The sequence below is a fragment of the Spermophilus citellus genome (genome assembly GCF_964194105.1).
Source record: "Spermophilus citellus genome assembly, chromosome: 3".
Classification (NCBI taxonomy): Eukaryota; Metazoa; Chordata; class Mammalia; order Rodentia; family Sciuridae; genus Spermophilus; species Spermophilus citellus.
The window spans coordinates 210,265,707-210,284,891 of NC_138184.1; the positions used below are offsets into that span (position 1 = coordinate 210,265,707).

General features: G+C 50.0%; 1 protein-coding gene across 1 annotated transcript in view; it reads right to left on the reverse strand.

Moving 5' to 3' along the window:
• PLXNA4 (plexin A4) overlaps positions 1-19,185 on the reverse strand; it is a 425,973-nt gene that overhangs the window by 105,416 nt on the left and 301,372 nt on the right. The gene's annotated exons all lie outside the window — the stretch shown is intronic.

Sequence of the window (19,185 nt, forward strand, 5' to 3'; positions counted from 1 at the left end):
GTTGGCCTCTGGTTCCTCTTCAGGCCTCATTTGTGCCAACCAGGGACCCTGCGAGGATTTCAGAGGGTCTCTCACAGCCAGGGTGGACACTGTGGCACAGTAGTTGCTCAAGAAGCTGTTTATCCCAAGTCACTCCAGACACCTGGAATCCCTCCACTCACAGCCTCTTTTCTCTGAGGGTGGCCAACTGGCAAGAGAGGCAGAGACCAGGAGCTGCTCACAGGTGTGGCAAGCTGGGTCACGACTCCCAAGGCTTCATTCCTAACGTGGCGTTTACGCTATGGCCTCGGGATGAAGGGGAGGGTGGAGCACAGTTCGCTATCCTGGCCTCTGGGTGTGGCCCAAGTCTTGATTTAGCCAATGGGATGGTAGCACGCACAGGCCAGTACAGGCTCGAGGTGGGCGTCTGTGCTAGTCTTTGCCTCCTTGTGCTTCTGTCATTGCCAGAGAAGAGTTTCCTCCGCTTCCTCAGATGAGCCCCAGATAAACCCACCAGGAGTAAGACCTGAGCCCTTCCCACAGCAGGGGACAAATCCAGACAGGGCAGCAGCGGGAAGCACATCTGTCCAGCTGAAGTTGGCTGAAAGAGTGGCCATGTGATTGCTCTGCCAAGCCATGGGTGCCAGAATGGATGCTGCCATGGCTATGAGTTTGGGGCTGGTTTATTAGGCAGGTTTACTGTACAATTGCTGGTTGATCCACAGGGGCTGGGCAGAGAGTGGCAGCACCTGTGCAAAGAGGTGGAGGGGAAGAGGTCAAGAGCAGGAGAGGGAAACTTGCCGTGGGGATCGACGCACAGACTCTGAGGTCGGATGTGGCAGGCGTGTGTTCAGAGATGGTTCCAGGCTGGATCCAGCAGGACGAGTGCCTTTTCTTGGGTCCTCCCATGCTGGCCGTGTTCTCTTAGTTCTATGTGGACCAGTAGATCTCCGCAAGGTCCAGCCCCAGAGCATAGTACCAGAGAAGACTCTGGACAGAGAATACAGCTCTCTGGAAGCAGAGATGCTCCTGGATCCCTAGACTGACCTCGTGGCTGCCCCAGTGTGGGGAAAGGACTTTATCTACTTAGTAGCAGAGAGAGTTCCTTTGCTTTGCAATTCCTCTGCTTGTGCAGGTGCCATGGGGTAATCCGGCAGGAACTGCACTTGGGAGGCTGATACACAAGGTCAAGGGTAGCAGTCCTGACTACCACCGTTGTCCCCACCTGTCTGCAGGTAGGAGTCCTCAGATCAGGGTTGTCCATACTTAGAACAGCAAGGACAATATTCCCAGAGCCTGAGGCCTGGGGGTCCCGAGCTCTGGACTATTCTGGATAAACAGGTGACCTTAGACGGATCCTCCCTGTCATTAGACCTCGGTTGATTATTTTCAGAGAGGAGACTCGGTCACAAACTACTACTCATACAAATGGTCTGGGAAGCTTTCTGCCATCGAGAAGTAGCAGATGTTGCGGAGAGCTGCAGTTTGCTGCTATTAATAAGTATAAATGCCTAATAGGAAGCCAGTTTGCTCCGGGAACTCGGACAGCCAAGGAGCTAGTGCCGACGCCGGAATCATCAACATATGCTGCTTCTCATTAGCAAACGGCGGTAGCTGAGAAGCTGGGCGAGGATTCTGCAGCCTCCAGAAATCACCCCATGCTTGCGCCTCCCTGTGTGGGCCACGGTGCAGTGGCACGCTCCTTATTAGCCAGACCCCCTCACCACGCGAGAGAATGAGACCCCTCCCTGCTGCACAGATGGGAAAGCCATGGCCCAGAGAGGCTGAGCAGCTTGCTCAAGGTCACGCAGCAGGGTGGCAGCGAAGGTGGAAATTGAAATGAAGCTGGGGCTTCTGCCCACAGTCAGACCTGCTAGATACCACTGGCTCCCTGCTTGAAGCCCTGGGAACCGAGAAACCTCTGATCCCGCCACTGAACCCAGAGTCTTGGGGTGAAAATTCCATGGCACTGCAGATGGCTTATTGTAAAATCAGGAAAGTTTGACTGAGGGACCCCTCTTGTGGGCAAAGAATCCCAGCACCAAGTGGGGGCCCTAGAGAAAGACCGCAGTACTCTCCATGCACCTCTAGAGAGACTCCCTCATTCCTTCAAATGTGGTTGGGGAGGAAAGGAGAGTTTGAAATGGCTTTCTCTCAGTGACTGGTGAGAAGTAGGAATCTGGGACAAGACAAACCTGGGTTTGAATCTGCATCTGCCACTTCCAGTGTGACTTGGGCCACTTTCAGTGTGACTTGGGCCATTTCCTTAACCTCAGGAGCCTCCGTTCCCTCTTCTGTGCATCCTGGGTTTTGTCTTGAAAGATTAATTGCCATGGCACAGAGGAACATGTTGGTGTAATGCCGACAACAAGTCTTCATCTATTGTCCCAGCACCTGGCGCAGAGAGGAGCCATCTCCCCTCCCCCACAGCTCAGGCACAATAAATGAGAATTAATAGGCATGTGAGTGAGGGCCTGCTCGCCTGTATGAAGGAATGAATGAAGTTGGTCCCTGTCAAGCTCCTACATAGTCTAAAAATCTCATTTTCTCTTTTTTATATTTATTTTTTAGTCATAGTTGGACACAATACCTTTATTTTATTTATTTACTTTTATCTGGTGCTGAGGATGGAACCCAGGGCCTTGCATGTGCAAGGTGAGTGCTCGAGCACTCTACTGTTGAGCCACAACCCCAGCCCCAGCCCCTGAAAAATCTCATTTTCTTTGACACTGACCATGTTCCCAGCTGTGCTGGGTCTGGGGACAACCGATTTGGTAATCTTGGTTCTACTCGAAAACCTATCACCTCTGGATTATTGCCACAAGTTCATTTCATAGCGTGGAGGACAAAGTGTCCCCCTCTCTGGACTCTCATGCTCACGTCCCACAACAGGTTCAGGAGACCTGGCCTCCGGGGTTGTGGTATTGCAAGGTGCTCGTTTCCCTGGGTCAGCCCATCAATGCACCTGATGGAGAAGACAGGCAGCCATGCTCGTGTCCTGCCCAGAGAGCATACCTACAGCATCAAGGAAAAAGGAATCTAGGGTGTGGAGTGTTGTGGCATTGACAGAGTTAACATGCTGAAAGGGACCTTGGAGACAAATATAGCTCTCATCCCCTGGTTTCTTTGTGGCTGCAGGGATTGGTCCAAGGCCACAAGGCTACCAGCACTATTCTTTTGACACCAAATCCCTCCAGATGACTGCTGGCCAAGATGCCTGTTCTTGACCTACTCTTAAGGTCAAGGCTGAAGGAAGAGGCAGACTCGGGGACCCACACACAAGTGAGGGATGCAAATATCCCTCCCCACCCCAAACCCAGCAGGTTCGAGGAGCCTTTGTCCTGGGGATCAAAGTGCTGCTCCTGCTTCAGCCATCTTTCACCCAGTGACACTGAAAAAGACAATGTCCCCATCTGAGCTGGGACTGGGGACCTGCTGGTGTGAGTTTCCCAAGCCCTGGCTGCTCAACGGGTGCCTTTGTTCCAGTAGCCAAGAAGGAGAGGGTGGGGGAGGGACTGGCACTTTGACACCTAACTCCAGGCCCAGCAGGCAGCTGAGCCAAGCTGGTCCCCAGGCATATGCCAAGCCCTCTGGCAGGCTGGCTCCGGCTCTATGTGGGAAGCAGGGCAGGTGGGGCAGGCGCTCCTTCTCCACCCGGCCTTTCTCCTTCCCTAGGACTTCCTCTGTCAAGGCACTGTTGACCAGTGGCCCCAGCAGTAGTCTGTTCAAACCAAAGAGTAGCGTGCAAATGGCCCATCGATGTGAGTGAGCGTGCAGCAGCTGAGGGCTTGTGCCCGACACACATGTCTGGTCAGAGTGATGGTGCAATGGGCAGGTGTCTGCAGATGCACACAGACATCCTGTCTGGACACACAGCTCTTTTGGATAGGGGACAAATGTCTTCCTTCCAAAAGGAATTTGACCTAGGGAGATGTCACATTGCCCAGAGGCATTAAAAACTGATACCCCCCCAGGGAAGAACCATCTAGGTTCTGTCAATACAAGGACCCTCTCAGGAAAATAGGTGCCACTGGCTTTAGAAGGAGGTCACAGAGACCACAGGGATCCCCGAGAGGCTTAAATCCACCTCCTTCCCCTCTTTCCCTGCCTCAAGGTACCCGCCTCACTCTCCAACACACACATGAGGTCCCCTGTGGGTTTGGGGTTCAACCTGCTGTGGAGGGTAGAGAGGCAGGGTCGCACAGGTAAAATGTGTGCTCTTCATGAAAAGAGGCTGCTCTGAAGGCATTTTCTAGCCATTCTTCAAAATCAGGGGATACACTGACAGTGTTCTAAAAGGCTGGGCTTTACATAGGTATGAACTTTTTCAGGAGTAATTTGGCAGTTATTACTAAAACAGATATGACCAGCACGTCTCCCTCTTGAAGTCTTTCCTACAGAAAGAGCAGCATCTGGGCACAGATGCAGGCTGTGGATATTCATTGTATATTTGTATGTGCTAACAACTATTTGGAAATAACCTAGGTGTCCACTCACAAGGGATTGGTAAAATAAATGGTGGCATGTCCCTACTCTGAGAAAATACTGGTCTGTATCTACTGACATGAGCATGTTTCAGAAAAAGCATATTAAGGCTCAATTTCATTTTTTAAAGACAGCTGTGTAGCACGTATTCATATATTCAGAGACATATTTTTGGGCAAAGAATAACTTCTAGATAGATAGTAAAACTGTTAGCAGTGGTTGACTCTGGGGAAGTTGAATTTTTCACAGACAGGATATAATTTAGAACATTTTTTAACTTGGGAAATTAAAATAATTTTTGCAAGATGCTTTGACCTTTTGTCTTTTAAACCAATTTATTTAACTAGTCAGTTCAAAATTTATTTTAGGGTCAATGCTTTATTTTTTTTTAAATATCCACAAGATTTCTAACATTCAAGAACTATGAAAAGGGTTCATGGCTGGCTGATTTCTCCTTCCTGGTCACTTTGTGACCAGGGGCACCCTGGAAGTGCACCCTGCCACCAGACATTTTTTTTCTTGCAAAAGTTATCTAGCTCATATTGCTTGGGGAATTATTGTTTGATATTGTAGTTATCAAGTGAGGTTACCTGCCCACCCAAAGGAACCCCCCCAGGTAAACAATCCCACGCCCACCCACCATATAGAGGACTCTCATCCTCCCCTACAGAAGTTACTGAGCCAGGACCAGGGCACCTGGGTCTATGGTCCTGTGTCTATGTGGGCTGACTCCAGCACACACTGTGTTTGGATCAGTTTAGTTTCCACATAAAGGAGTCAGTGTGTGGAGCATCACTGGGCTAGGGGTCCTGAGACCTGTCCCTAACTTGCAGTCAGACCTTGGACAGGTGCCCTTACCTCTCAGGACTCCAGTTTTCAGACCTAAATGGATCTATATCATCCTTTCTAGTGAGGATTCCATCATGATTAACTATCTTAAGACTAGCAAAGCCTCCAGGAGTCTCATCCCAGGGTTCCCCCCAATTTCCTGCCCATCTTGGCAACTTCATCTGTCTGCATAATAGGGATGCTCAGCTCTGCCCCTGTCCTAGTTCTTTTGATCCCAGAAAAGTCAGATGACATCAACTCAACAGATACTTTGAATTCTAAAAAAGGAAATGACCGCAACTTGTGACGATAACCTCCGAAGCCACCAATATGACCCATTGCCACTTCTCTCTCTCTCCTTAATGTGAGCAGTGGATTGGGTGAGCAAGGGGTCAGCATGCCCAGTCTGACGGGAGGGGAGATAGCACAGGCTTTTGAAGCCAGCCTTAGGTTCAAGCCCTGGTTCAGCCACTGGCTTTGGGTCAGCTCCTTTATGTTTTCAAGCCTCAGTTTCCTTGTGTGCTTAATGGAGTAACCATGATCGTTCCCTGTTGGGTGCTAGTTAAGTTCTGTTTAAGTGGCCAAGAACATCCATCCTTGCCTTGACTAGGTCAGGGAGACAGTCAAGGACTCAACTGTACCACACCAGCTGTCAGGACACACCTCTGCCTGCCAGGGGCTGACCCCATTGGACAGGGCCAATGTTGATGAGGAGTGGGGGGAAATCTCTTCTATTCCACATGTCATGGCAGCTCAGGAATCTGATCCAGGGCAGACCAAGGCCTGGAATACAGCCCCCCTTCCGAAATGAGAAGTGGCTGTCAGTACTATATTTAGACACCCGACTCTGTGAGGTCAGAAATAATTGCTGGCCTGGGGTGTGTGGGTCGGGTGAAGGCAGGGAGGTATCTGTTCCTGGCTTTTGTGACCTATTCTCTGAGGCCGTGTTTGGGGTGGCCTGGGGGACCCATCCAGCTTCAGACACCATCTCTGTCCACTCGGGCCTCTGCTCTAGCAACCATACCGAAGCACAGTAGATGCACAAAATTGGAGAAGGATCTAGAAGTGTAGAGCCCACTAGGATGATGGCTCTCAATGACCCTGTGCTGGGCAGGAGCCAGGGGGGCCCTGGGGAGCCAGGATGTGCAGCTGTTGGCACCTGGGCTTTGCAATCTGAGATCCTTGCTTGGCCATCTCAGCTTGGTCAAGCATTTTCCATCCCCAAGCCTCCAAGAGGCATTAAATAACATAATACACCTAAAGCCCTCTCCACCTGCCCTGGCGCACGCACACCACATCAGTGGCAGCTGGCATGCAGTCAGGACAGCCAGAGGTGACTAACGTAATGTTTTCCTCTGTTTCTCCTGAAGCAGATGATGTTCCCCTAAGTGAGAAGTTCAACTTCAAAGTTCAATATCAAAGGCATTCAGATGCACCCCGTATTGGCTGACTACTTCAGTGGCTTGAGAAGACAGATGTGATGGGACCTCATGACTCTCTTCCCTCCCAGCCACCTTCTCTCAGTGACGCTCTTGGTCCCAGCTCTGCAGAACCCCTCCCTATCAATAGGGGTTTGGCCACACAGCCAGGTCCCTGTCTCTTTCCCTTCCCTCCTCAGCCTTTAGGAGAGCTTTTCTTTAGTTTTTAAATCACATAGTGCAGGGAGAGAAACCCAGAGAGTTCGCGGTACTGCTCCTCACCCCCGGGCCAGCAAGGTGACAGCTGGAGCCGTTCTGTTAGTCGACAGGAGGCCAAGGTCATCTGTGGACTTCCTTTATTTGGGTTTCCCCTGACCTCTGTGAACAGGCATAATCAAATGCTGGCTGTGGGTCTGGGACAGAAAATCGAGCTCGGCTCCCAGCCAAGCACAACAGGCCATGCTGTGTGTCGGCATGTGGGGACACGGGTTGGCACGGCACGTCTGGCAGGCCAGGGTCAGGCGGCGAGTCCCAGCATGGTGGCATTGGCAGAGTCCAGCAGCCCCTGCTGTGACAGGGACACGAGGATGCAGCCTCCAGACACGATTAAATGCAGGGCGTTTGCTGAGTTGGCAAACAAACCTGCAGGGTGTAGGGCCAAGGCAGCAAGGAAAACGCAAGCCTTTGGGGCAGGTAGCATGGCACGGGCAGGATTCATTCTCAGACATGCTTCCTCCTCTGTGGGCTGCTGCTGTAACACAGCGCCACCTGCGCAGGGTGGGGGCCGTTGGGGGCTGGTTTGCATCATGTGACCCTCCTGGCAAACTCCTAGACTGTCACTTGCTGAGTAGTGGGACACCTCTCAGGGATCCTCATGATGATGTAAGGCACTTGTCACGGACTAGAGAGGAGGGAAGAGGACCAGGATCTAGCAGAGAGCCTCCAAATCTCTTTGGACATCAGAATGCACCTCAGAGCTATTAAATAATGCTGATACTCAGGCTGAGCAAAGTTAGAATTCCTAAGAGCCAAGCATCTCTGTTTTCCCAAAGCACTGTACTCCACATAACAGCTTTCCCCATGAATGACCTGACCACCGACTAGGTTTGGAACAACTGGCCTTAGCTCTAGGGAGCAGAGGTCTTGGGATCTAAGGGGGATGTGTCATTGCCCTGGAGTTTCATGGATCTAAAGGTAGAAGGCTGCTGAGCTCAGAGGCAGGGTGAAGATGGACTTGGTAATCATACCAGAGGGCTGGACACAGCTTTGCAATTTATGAAGCAATTTCACAGCCATGATTGCACGTGACCTCCACCACAACTCGGCCAGGTAGCCAGGTCAGGGAAGATTGCCTCTATTTTACAGATGAGGACACAGGTTGGAAGAGGTTAAATGACCTGCCCAAGATCATGTAGCTGGTGAGTGGCAGGGCCAGGACTGTAATGGGGCATCTTGTCCACGACCTACAACTGCTCCCAGGCATGGTGCAGAACTCCCTCTCTCACAGGGGACATGTGGCCAGAGTTCCTTCATGACAGGCAGCCCAAATCAGTTGCAGGGGCAAGAGGCCTCCAACGTCATGAACGTCAACATAGGCAGAACCGTGGTTGGAGAATTCCCCTGCAAATCGCTTATAACCGTTCCTAGGCTGGTGTGTTTCCCTGACAAGCTGTGTCTCCATATACAGGACAATTTCTCCAAATAAGGCTCCATCTTCTGCACCTGGGCAGGATTCTAGGCAATGGCTTTGTGAGATGATGTCACCCTGGCAGGAGCAAGGAGGGAATGGTGTGCCTGCCTTCATGAGACTTTACGAATGTTGGAATTGTTCTGCTGGCTCTGGGGCAGCAGACTTCATAACTGGCCTGTGTCCTGAGCCAGCTGCTTCCCAGAACTTGGTGGTGCATGCACATCCCTTCTTGGCACTCAGGAGTAGGGTCTGGGGACGTGAAGCAGCCAGAGTCCACAGGGAAGCTGAACTGCGCACTGCTCCCAGCATGCTCAGGGTGAGATTTGAAGGGGCTGCTGTTGGGTTAGACTTCCTGGCCATCCCCATTGAGTCATCTTTCCAGCTGTGCAGAGAAATGTGTTGGATCCTGCATCTGCGGATGGAGGAACCAGTGTGCAGAGTGCAGCCTGGCTTTCTGGGCTATTCACCCCGGGTCTTTGCAGCTCAGCTTCCCAAACTTGGGAATCATTCTGAAAAACCAGGGACACTGAACAACATCTTTGGCCATCAGGAGCCTTAATAAATCTAGTTCTTTACGATGCAGGGTGTAGGGGTAAAGGGGGGCTTTTGTGGCAGAAAAGTTGGTGAGAAGAGTCCCCACGCAGGCAGGGCTGCCTGTCCTCACATCTGGTTCCGGTGGACTGAGCCAATTCCGAAGAGAGTGTCCCCGTCCCTGTGGGATTCTCCGTCCCTTGCTCTTCCAGGGGATATGAAACACTGCAGCTGTCATGTGAGTGCAAGGAGGCTGCATGCCGGCAGAGGGTGGCAAGCGACCCGCCACAGGGCAGGGCAGGTGGCTCTGCCTGCCTCACAGCCCCCGTTTGATTTCCTCTCTTGTCCTTCTCAGAAATCAGAAATGAGGACCGCACTCACTCCTCATTTGTCATGAGGGGACTGGCGTCAGGCTGTTTCTGGGAGCAGAGCCAGGGGCAGGAGTGAGAGTCCTGTGTCCTCAGTGACCCCAGGAGCAGGGCACAATGCCCGAGAGCCTCAGCCCTTCCAGCAGCCTTTTTTCCTTTCTTCTCCATGTCCTCCTCCTTGTCCCCTGTGACCAATCTCCTGGTGACACTCACATGTGAGACTCTATATGCTGAAGTTGAGACTTGGGGACACTTGGAAAAACTGCCCCCACTTGTCCAGATCACAAGGAAAGGCATGGCAAGGGAGGGGAGGAAAGGAGAGGAGAGAAGAGGAAAGGAGAGGAGAGGAGAGGAGAGGAGAGGAGAGGAGAGGAGAGGAGGAGGGGGAGATGGAGAGGAAGAGGGAGAGGGAGAAGGAGAGGGAGAGGGAGAGGGAGAGGGAGAGGGAGAGGGAGAGGGAGAGGGAGAGAGGGAGAGAGAGAAGCTATGAAAACCTGAGTTTGCTGCACAAGCCTAATTCAAGACTAAGAATCCTGGAGTCGGATGGGAAATGAAGGCCACCTCATCTAAACACTCATTGCAGCTATTTATACAGCATGCTTTCTGGTTATACTGATTTGAAGGAAAACAATAAGAATTGGGCACATCATTAACTGTAATCAGTCGTGACTTACCAGGGCTCTTGGTGCAGCACTAACAGTACTAATCTGTACTGTGGCCCTAATTTGTTGCTTCCGTGCCACGGTAATCTACTCATAATTACAGAAACAAAGGACGGTGCTTGCCTTACATTTCTTGGTGACTTAGCCCCTAACAAGGTCCCTCTGTCATCACTAGCATGCCGATATTGAACCTCATCAGGGATCAGGGCACAGGCTGGACCCCTTGCCTATGTTGTAAAAGGTACCTTGTCTCAAGGTTTAGACCCCCTGAAGCTCTTGTTACCTGTTGGGTCTTCTCCCTGCAGTGGGTGGTGGTCCAGCGAGGCAGGTGAAAACCAAACTGGAATTACACACAGGTGTTTGCATACAGCAGCTCTGATCGTGAATGTGCACACTCAACAGCCACCAAGATCCTTCGTTAGGTGAAGGGGTCAAGAAACTGGTACCTCTAGACAATGGAAGATGAGCTATCAAGTCAAGAAAGGACTGGGAGAGATCTTAAATGCCTATCACTATGTGAAGGAAGGCATTTGAACAGGCTCCATGGCATAGGATTCTAACTATATGACCCCGCAGAAGCAAAACTATGGAGACAGTAGCAAGATCAGTGGTTGCCAGGGGTTACGGGGAAGAGACGAATGAATAGGCAGAGCCCAGACGATTTTGTCCTGATACACTGTCCTGTATGATACTATGACGATGAATCCATGTCTCTATACGTCGTCCGAACCCAGAGAACCCACGACACCGAGAGGGAACCCCATAGAAACCGTGGACTCTGGGGGATTGTGACGTATCGCTGGTGACTCACTGATTGCAGAGAATGTGGCATTCTGGTGGGCCGTAGCAAGTGGGGAAGGCTATGGGGGGGGCTTTAAGGGAACCCCCTCTGCTCAGATTTGCTGTGAAACTAAAACTGCTCTAAAAAATAATCTGTTAAAAATAGTAGATTAGGAAAAGAGGCAAGAAACCATTCTTCCACGTTTTATTCAATGACTGTGCCCACATTTGTGTGTCCCCCTACTGGCTCACTTATACAGGCTAATATGATGTGTCCCGAGGACATGGGGGAGGTAGAGGCAGAGCTGCCACTAGGACCCCGGATCACTGCATTCACTAAGGGACCTGGTATGAAGGTCCTCGTACCAGGGAAGGACTCAGTGCTACGGCCCCTGCCCTGCGAGGGGTTGTATCAGAGGCTGCTCAGGGAACTTTGGCAATGGGCATGGTTTCCCCCTCTCTCTCTGCCTCCCCTGCAGGGAATGGTCAAGAACTGTATGGGCACACATGGTGATGCCTGTAACATCAGCCTGCAGATGTGCCCAGGTGTGTGTGTGTGTGTGTGTGTGTGTGTGTTGGTGAATACAAAACACACTCGCACCATCTATAAATCCACACCTGCCACTCTCAGTGTCACAGATCCTACCCAGTAAGTCACACTGGGCTGGACACACTGCAGTCCCAGGGCATCTTCACAGCCTGCATGAGAGACATGCTGAGGCTGTCACTAACCAGCTGAAATCTAGGCGACAGGCACTGGACAATGAGGTGAGGGTCAGATGGGCACGTCCCAGAGGCTCTAGCAGCCCTTGGCCAGCAAAGAGCTGGCTCCTAAAGGAAATAGATCCAGGTGGGACCTCTGAACACAGCCTCTTGGTGGCTGCAGCCCTGACCTAGCACACAGGACATGACCGGAAGTCAGCCCCTACTCATCCCCTTGATGAAGTGCTCTTGTGCAGTGAACATCCTGCACGACAGTACACTGTGGATCTGTGATCACCTGCACATTCAATCCCAGGAGACCCAAATCCAGCTCCAGCTGGCCTCACCTCACCATTTGAGATGGTCAAATACGTCAGCCTCTCAGGGCTGCTATTTTCTCACCTGTAAAATGAGAGGTTCCTTCTGGCTTTAACAATCTAAGATATATGGGAAATTGAGAGTCTATTTCTTTTCTTTCCCCTGGATTTTCCCTTTTCCTTTCTTGAACTTGACCTGGCCCTGCAAGACTAGGTTAAAACCAAAAAATCAATTTTAATTATAAAAATCCGTTCACTGTATCAATAAATCATTTGGTGCTGGCTTTGGTGGTGGGAAGAAGGTTACACCTGGAGGTGGGCTAATAAGTCACGCTCTCCCCTGCCTGGCTGCTCTGGGGCTGCCACGCGTCCTGCTCCCTGCTCCCGTGTTCCTCTCCGTCATTAGGCTATGGGTTATTCATGATGCTCTGGGCTGATGGACGGGAGCCCAGATGCTCTGAAATACACTGGGACTGGTTGTGTCTTGGTTTCCAGTGGACCCCTTGGCAGGAGACCCTGATGGGCTTCTTCCCTCCTTTCCAGTGGTAGGGGATGGGACAAGATGTGGGGGGGACAGTACTGTCATTCTCAGTGGCGCCAAGGCCAAGGGTATGGCGGAGCCCAATGGGAAGAGCCTTCCTCTCCCAGGCTGCTTAGCAGGAGATGGTCTCGTGTTCTAGGCTTATCAGGTTCCCCTGGCAGCTGGCCTTAAATTAATTCACGGATCGAGTAATATTGCTGTTGGGGTGGTTCCTTACATGCTCAAGGAGAGAGGTGCCACATGCTTCAGATGGTTCAGGAGCAAGGGTGGGGTCCTTGGCTGGCTCAAGCTCAGTGACATACCTGGACAGGGAGCAGAGATGCTGAGTCTAAGGCGTCAAAGCAGGGGGGATTGCTGGCCCCTGGGGGCCACCTGTCAGCTGTGACTTCTGGACTAAGGTCAAGGGTTCAAGTTCATACAACTGTGCATAGCATTACAGCTGAGGCTCAGATGAAGATGAGGGAAGGCAGGCCGTGGTGAGGGGCCCAGCAGAACTGGCTCCCTTTGGCAGCGGGTGGGAGGGTCACTTCCTTCCCAAATCTCCAGTGCTTTCAGTCAAGCCCTGAGGGGGACAAATGTCCATGCAGCCTGCCCAGGACTATGGACAGAAACACGGGTCCAGATGGGAGAGGGGCTGAGCATCTCCCCAGGTGTTGAGCACGTTCCTGGCCTTCCCTGCACACATCTAGTTGGAGGAGACATGAAGAGCGGAAGCTATGAGGAAGGACAGCAGCCATCAGTGTGGCTGACCTACCTATCACCAGTGGGATGAGGGCCTCAGGGACTTTGGGAAGGGAACTGCAGGGCTGATCAGTTAAATGTGTCCTGGTCATCTGATTCACTGATCCTGACCCAGGTTTACCAGGAGTCAGGCACCTATAGCATTTCAATGGACCAGGCCAGCAGCCCCGTGGCACACGGTCAATGAGCAGCCTCGGGTGGGGCTCCTACCGTTGGGGAGCTACGTGCCTGTAGGTGAGTTCCTTTGTGTTTCTGAGTCTTAGTTTCTTCACTGTGAAATGGGGGGATAATAATCCCTACCGTGGCTGCTATGAGAATGTCCTAGGAGCAGGCCGCCTTGGACTACGGCACTGCCCATTGGTATCTCTTCCAGAAGATGGAAAGGGGACACCATGCAAAACCTACCAAATGGCCATTTTCTCACGTTGCCTTTGTGGCAGAGGGGGTTAAAAGTAACGCCCCAAAGCGAGATTTAGGATTGTTTATGGAGTCACTGCAGAGGCATGGAACTTGACATCAAAAGACCCGGGCCTGCCTGCCACGTATCCATGGTGTGACTTTTGAGAAGTCATTTATCCTTTCTCATCTGGTCCTGGTGCCAACTGCAGTGAGCTGCTGAGCAGGGTCAGGACGTACTACGTGAAAACCACTGGGGAAATACCAAGTCCCAAGCTTCATTTCACTGGCGACCACTGTCCTGTTAGTGACGGTAACTCAGAGTTTGCCTGGATCCAGCCTTTTAGGGAGCAGAAATAATAGTTGCTCTCAGCTTCTTGATTCCGGTTTTTCAGTGCCTCTTCTATTAAAGCACCAGAAATCATTCTTTTTCTTCTTCTTTTTTTTTAAATAATCTGCTCATCTTCATTTCAGATATCCTGCTATACTGAGAAACAAGACAGGAAGCAAGAACACCATAGGGGAAAAAAAAAAAAGAATGTAAAGAAAGAAGAAAACACAACTAAGCCCAGAGATTGATCTCGAAGCTGAAGATTTGGCTTGATTAAACTGACAGTTCGGATATTTGTGGTCATTGTTATTAAGGAAGCCACATGCCTGTGAGCTTGCCCCCGACTTTCTCTGCAGCAGGTCCTAAAATGGTTTCTATCTTTAGGGACATTCAGCTTGTTGAGCCCAGGGATTACGGAGCAGTGACTGTTTGGTGTGGGTCTTGAGCAGCAGCAGTAAATGCTTTTGTCTAGACCTGGGTTTGTCCTTGAACTTCCCTAACTTGGATTTCATTTATTCTTTTTGCAAAAGCACCATCTGCCCTCTGCTTGGGCTGTTATCGGGGACATTGAAGGTAGGCAGTATTTGTTTTTGCAGTCCCTCCACCACTTCTGCTCATGGGAGGGTCTCCAACCACCTGAACCACAGGCCCTGCCCAGTTCTACGTGGCCCTGAGTCCCTGCTACCTGCTCACAGGGCACCATTTGACTATAAGAAATACTCAGTCTGTCCCTTTTTGATGCCAGTAGAACAACTAGAATTCCAGAAATAGATAAAACAGCAAGCTTTTAAACAATTAATGTTGTTTAACACTTGAGTGCGGCAAGCCAGCAGAGGCAGTTTGGGGTAGTGGAAGGAGCCCCAGAGAGACTTGGGTTTGAGTCAGACAGTTTGATTCCATGCTTTTTAAAATAAAGTTTTGCTTATCAATTTTTAGCATTTGTTGGGTGAAGTTCTGGGATATATTGATCAGGTCAAGAAATAGCATCTTCATGATCAAAGAGAAGCTTTTGGAGCCATTATTCATTCTTGAATGGCCAATTGGCACCACAAATTGAATAATTAAGAACTGGGTAGCAATGTGCAGGGGGCTATGCAGGAAGAATCAGGAGGCAAAAAAAAAAAAAAAATAGAGCAATACACAAGGATTGGTATCATTTTCAGTCCTGGGCAAAGAATTGGGCCAGGAATAGGGCAGACAGGATCAGCAGGGTTCTCCCTCACAATTGTAGATCTCTGATCCCAAACCTGCATGGCCTGTAGCGGGGGAAAGTATACACAGTCTCTGGCAGGTAGAAAGATGGGCATGGATAGTCCTTAAAAAATAGGATACGGCACAGCTGCAGGTGTTGTAAGCATGAACCTGCCAGCCACACACACGAGCATTCACATGGGCCGCCACTGAGGAGCCAGCAATCGGCATAGGACAGTAGGCTAGAAGAGCCTGGGACATCCATGGGCCCAGGACCACACCCTTTGTGGTAAAGGACATGGTGAATGGTGATGCAAAGAAGTACTTTCTGCAGCATGGAAAGAAATGAGGGGAGAGTAAGGAAAAACGATTTGAAAAAGAAACATTTTGAACAATTCAGAGGCCAGAAAGACCTGACTCAGTATCAGTGTGGGGTTCATCAGACCTCAAATGCCACGGCAGTGCCCCGCTGTGTACACTGGGCTGAAATCAAGCTGGATCCAGCTCCAAGAAGAGAGAGATTTGGGGTGTGTGTGTGTGTTTGTGTGTGTGGGGGTGTTAAATCCCACCACAGTCAGTTATCACAACTATGTCCATTTCTCCAGCCCACCAGCCAGCGCCAAATCTTGAAATCTTCAACCTCTGAAAACACCACCGTGAAGTTGAAAGTTCCTGGCGCCTTTTGATTAAACATTGTGCAAGGTAATGGCTGTTTTACTTCTCATTCTTTTTGGCCCCCTTCAAATTACCAATTGTTTCCTGACATTGGAGCCCTGTTTGCTCTTATTCAATTAACAAGCCTACAAAACTCTTAATGAATCCTAGCTCATCAGATGTTTACAAACAACAGCAGCCTTCACGTTCTTTTCCCTTTACTCTCTCTGAGTGGAATGTCTCACTTTCCCTGGGATGTGCTTGTGTTCAGGTGGCTGCATTTGAAGAAATTAGGTTCTGATTCCTAGTCCACCTGAAGCCACAGTTGCCTACAGACACAAAAACCTGGAACTTTCCTTTAACCAATAACCTACACTGTTCTGCATATGCATTGACCTTTGGGCTATACCAAGTCATTTCTATTTTCCTTGTAAGGATGCCCTAGGAACTTTGATGCATTTGAAAAGATATTTCCAGCATTGGAAAGAAAATAAAAAGAAAAGAAAAGGGTACTTATGATCATCTATAGACTTTCTTCCCTTTTAGAACAACCTACCTGAACTGCTGGGGGCAAAACTTGTATAGGGGCCATGCGGCCTGCTAGGCAGTTGTGAGCTTCTGGGGTGGGTATCCCAGATGCCCATCTTCTCTGGATTTTTGCTTCTTTTCCAATGCCATACAGGGCAGACTGTATAAAGATATTCCTGTGGTGATCTTTGGCTTTGAGAATGCTGGGGATTTCTGAAACCCGATAGGCCTTGGGGTCCAGTGAGTAACATTACCACTTGAGTCGGGTGTATCCAGAGGCAAATGCTGCATTGGCTCTTGTCCCATGAGTTAGGAAAAAATAATCAGATGGCTGGGTAGCCCTGAGCAAATGTCCATCATCATTCACCTTGGGGGTGGGGCCACAGTATGTTCATGTCCAGGTGTGTCCACAGCATAATGAAGGCAAAGAACACAGCCCAAGGGAAATACCTTCCTCTCTGGCTGCTGACCACTGCCAAGCCTTGGATAACCAACCACACCGTCGCAAAGCAGGTGACCTGCACACATGTGAATGGGCAAGTGGGTAGAGATGACTCTCAGAGCCTTCACCCCAAGAGCAACTGGCCTTGCCCCACTATATCTCTCAGCTCTCCAGAGTCCAGACACACATGCCCTAAATGTTCTTGTAAAGCTTCCAGGGTGGTCCACCTGCTATTAGGCGGCTTGGTAGAGAGAGGAGCCACCTGACAGTCCTGGGGAGCATCATGCCATCACATCGTGATCAGGTTCCTTCAGTATTTAGAGCGCTTCCATGGTGTTTTGTTTGACAAGGGATCTCAGATCTCCAATCTCAGAATGGGAAAAATGGACCTTTGTCTCTTGAGTTGGTCCTCTGTATTCACAGATTCCACATCCACAGAGTCAACCAACATCAGACTGAAAATATTAAAAAAAGAAACTTGCATCTATACTGAACATGGGCAGACTTCCTTCCTTGGCCATTATTCCCTAAACAATAGAGTAAACAACTATTTACATTGTATTCAATGTATTTACATCATCGGGAGACGATTTCAAGTATACAGGAGAATGTGCATAGATTATATGCAAATGCTGCATCATTTTATATAAGGGATTTGAGCATCTGCAGATTTGGGTATCCACTGGGAGTTCTGAAACCAATCCCTAGGGATACTGGGGATGACTGTAGACAAAAAACAAATACATGTTGTAGAACAAATAGCACCTTAACCCAAAGGGAGGCTGCTGCTAATTCTTGCTATAATAATGTAAAGGAAAGAAATTTCAGGGCTTTTGCCTGTGTCTGAAAGCTGGAATCCGATCTCCTGTCTCCTAACGACTCTCAGCAGCATGATCCAGGCCCTCAAGGGTTAACTCCATCTGACTCTGACGCACAGACTACCACCCAGAACAAGGAGCCAGACAACGGGAGAATCCTGCCAGAACTGTATTGATTGGCTTGCTTGATTAGTTGGTTAATTGAATATCACTGCTTTCTAATATAATTAAAACGAGATAAATACTAGGGCTTTGTCCCGTAAGCAAGTGCCATTAGTGATCATGGTGCACACTCTGATTAAAAATGCAATCGACAGGGAGGATAATTTATGAACTTGCCAGTCTCTAGTGCCACTTCATGGTCTGTGGGGCTTGAGCTACAATATGGCTGGCATGGAACTCCCTAACCTGCTGAGACTGCTCTGCTTTCCTGGGAAAGGAATTTACTGTATAGGGAATGAGGTGGGATGGCCTCTCTTTGCAGGCAACGCCACTTTGTGCTCACCTCCAGCTCCTATGTCAAGTACTGGAGAGGGAAACGCATAGCCACCAGGAGACCACTGTGACAGGGTCCCCCTTGGCCTCCCTCTCTCAATCCCTAATAGAATGCCGACTCCCTACCTGCCCTCTGTAACCCTCTGTCCGATCCTCATCCAGCAAGTCAAGAATGGCTAGCAGGAGGAGCATGAGACTCTCCCTAGGGGCCCAAGAGACCACCCTACTAGGCTGCTGTGTTAGTCAGCTTGTTTGTTGCTTTGACCAAAGGACCTGACAAGAACAATTTTAAGGAGGAAAAGTTTATTTGGGGGCCCACAGTTTCAGAGGTCTCAGTGGCTCCATTCCCTGGGGCTTGAGATGAGAGCAAAACATTATGGTGGAAGAGTATGATGGAGAAAAGCAATTAGGACCCAGCACCAGGAAGTAGAGAGACAGGCTCTGCTCACCAGGGATAAAACATATACTCTGAAGGCATGGCCCCATCTCCTCCAGCCACACCCTACCTGCCTAAAGTCACCAGCCAGTTAATCCCTATCAGGGAATTAACACACCGATTGAGTTAAGGCTCTCACGACCCAGTTGTTTCACTCTAAACCTTCTTGCATTGTCCCACACATGAGTTTGGGGGGACACCTCACATCTAAGCCATAACAGCTGCTAAGAGAAATAGCTCACTGTCTCATGCTTTTGCCTGATATGCACAATGCAAGTGCCTGTGAAGTAAGCCACTCCCACTCATCCTGTAGACAGCTGGCTCCTCCAGAAGAAGAGCTGCCAGATGCTATGGAGGACAGGTCCCAGCCCTCTTCTCTTCCCTGTCGCATGCTGCATCCTCAGTCAACCGAGGTACGTTTTTGGCATGTCAGCTGCTGGTCTTCACGGTGAGTATGTGTTGGGGAAGAAGAGTATCATGTCACCTTGCCCGAGTCCCTCTTGTTGATGGTGTCCCAGCTGTCTCCACCTATAGCGAAGGGGAGTAACTATTCCGTTAGTGCAGGTGGGACACTAGTTGGTATCCGGGTACCCCAAAGGAAGGTGCTATACACATCTGAGATATTGTTGTTCTGTGAATTTCTGCTCTTAATTTTCGGAATGTGTCCACACATGTTGACTGGTAAGTAAACATTACAGACCCCAAAGATGTTAATGTTCCACTCATGGTGCCTAAAACACAAGGGATCACCACTTTGCTCTGCTTCCCCACTTGGAGAGCATATTGGGGTTAGTTGTGTGAGAAAAAGCTCGTAGGACCTGAAGGTGCAAATGCAGCCCTATTACAGAAATG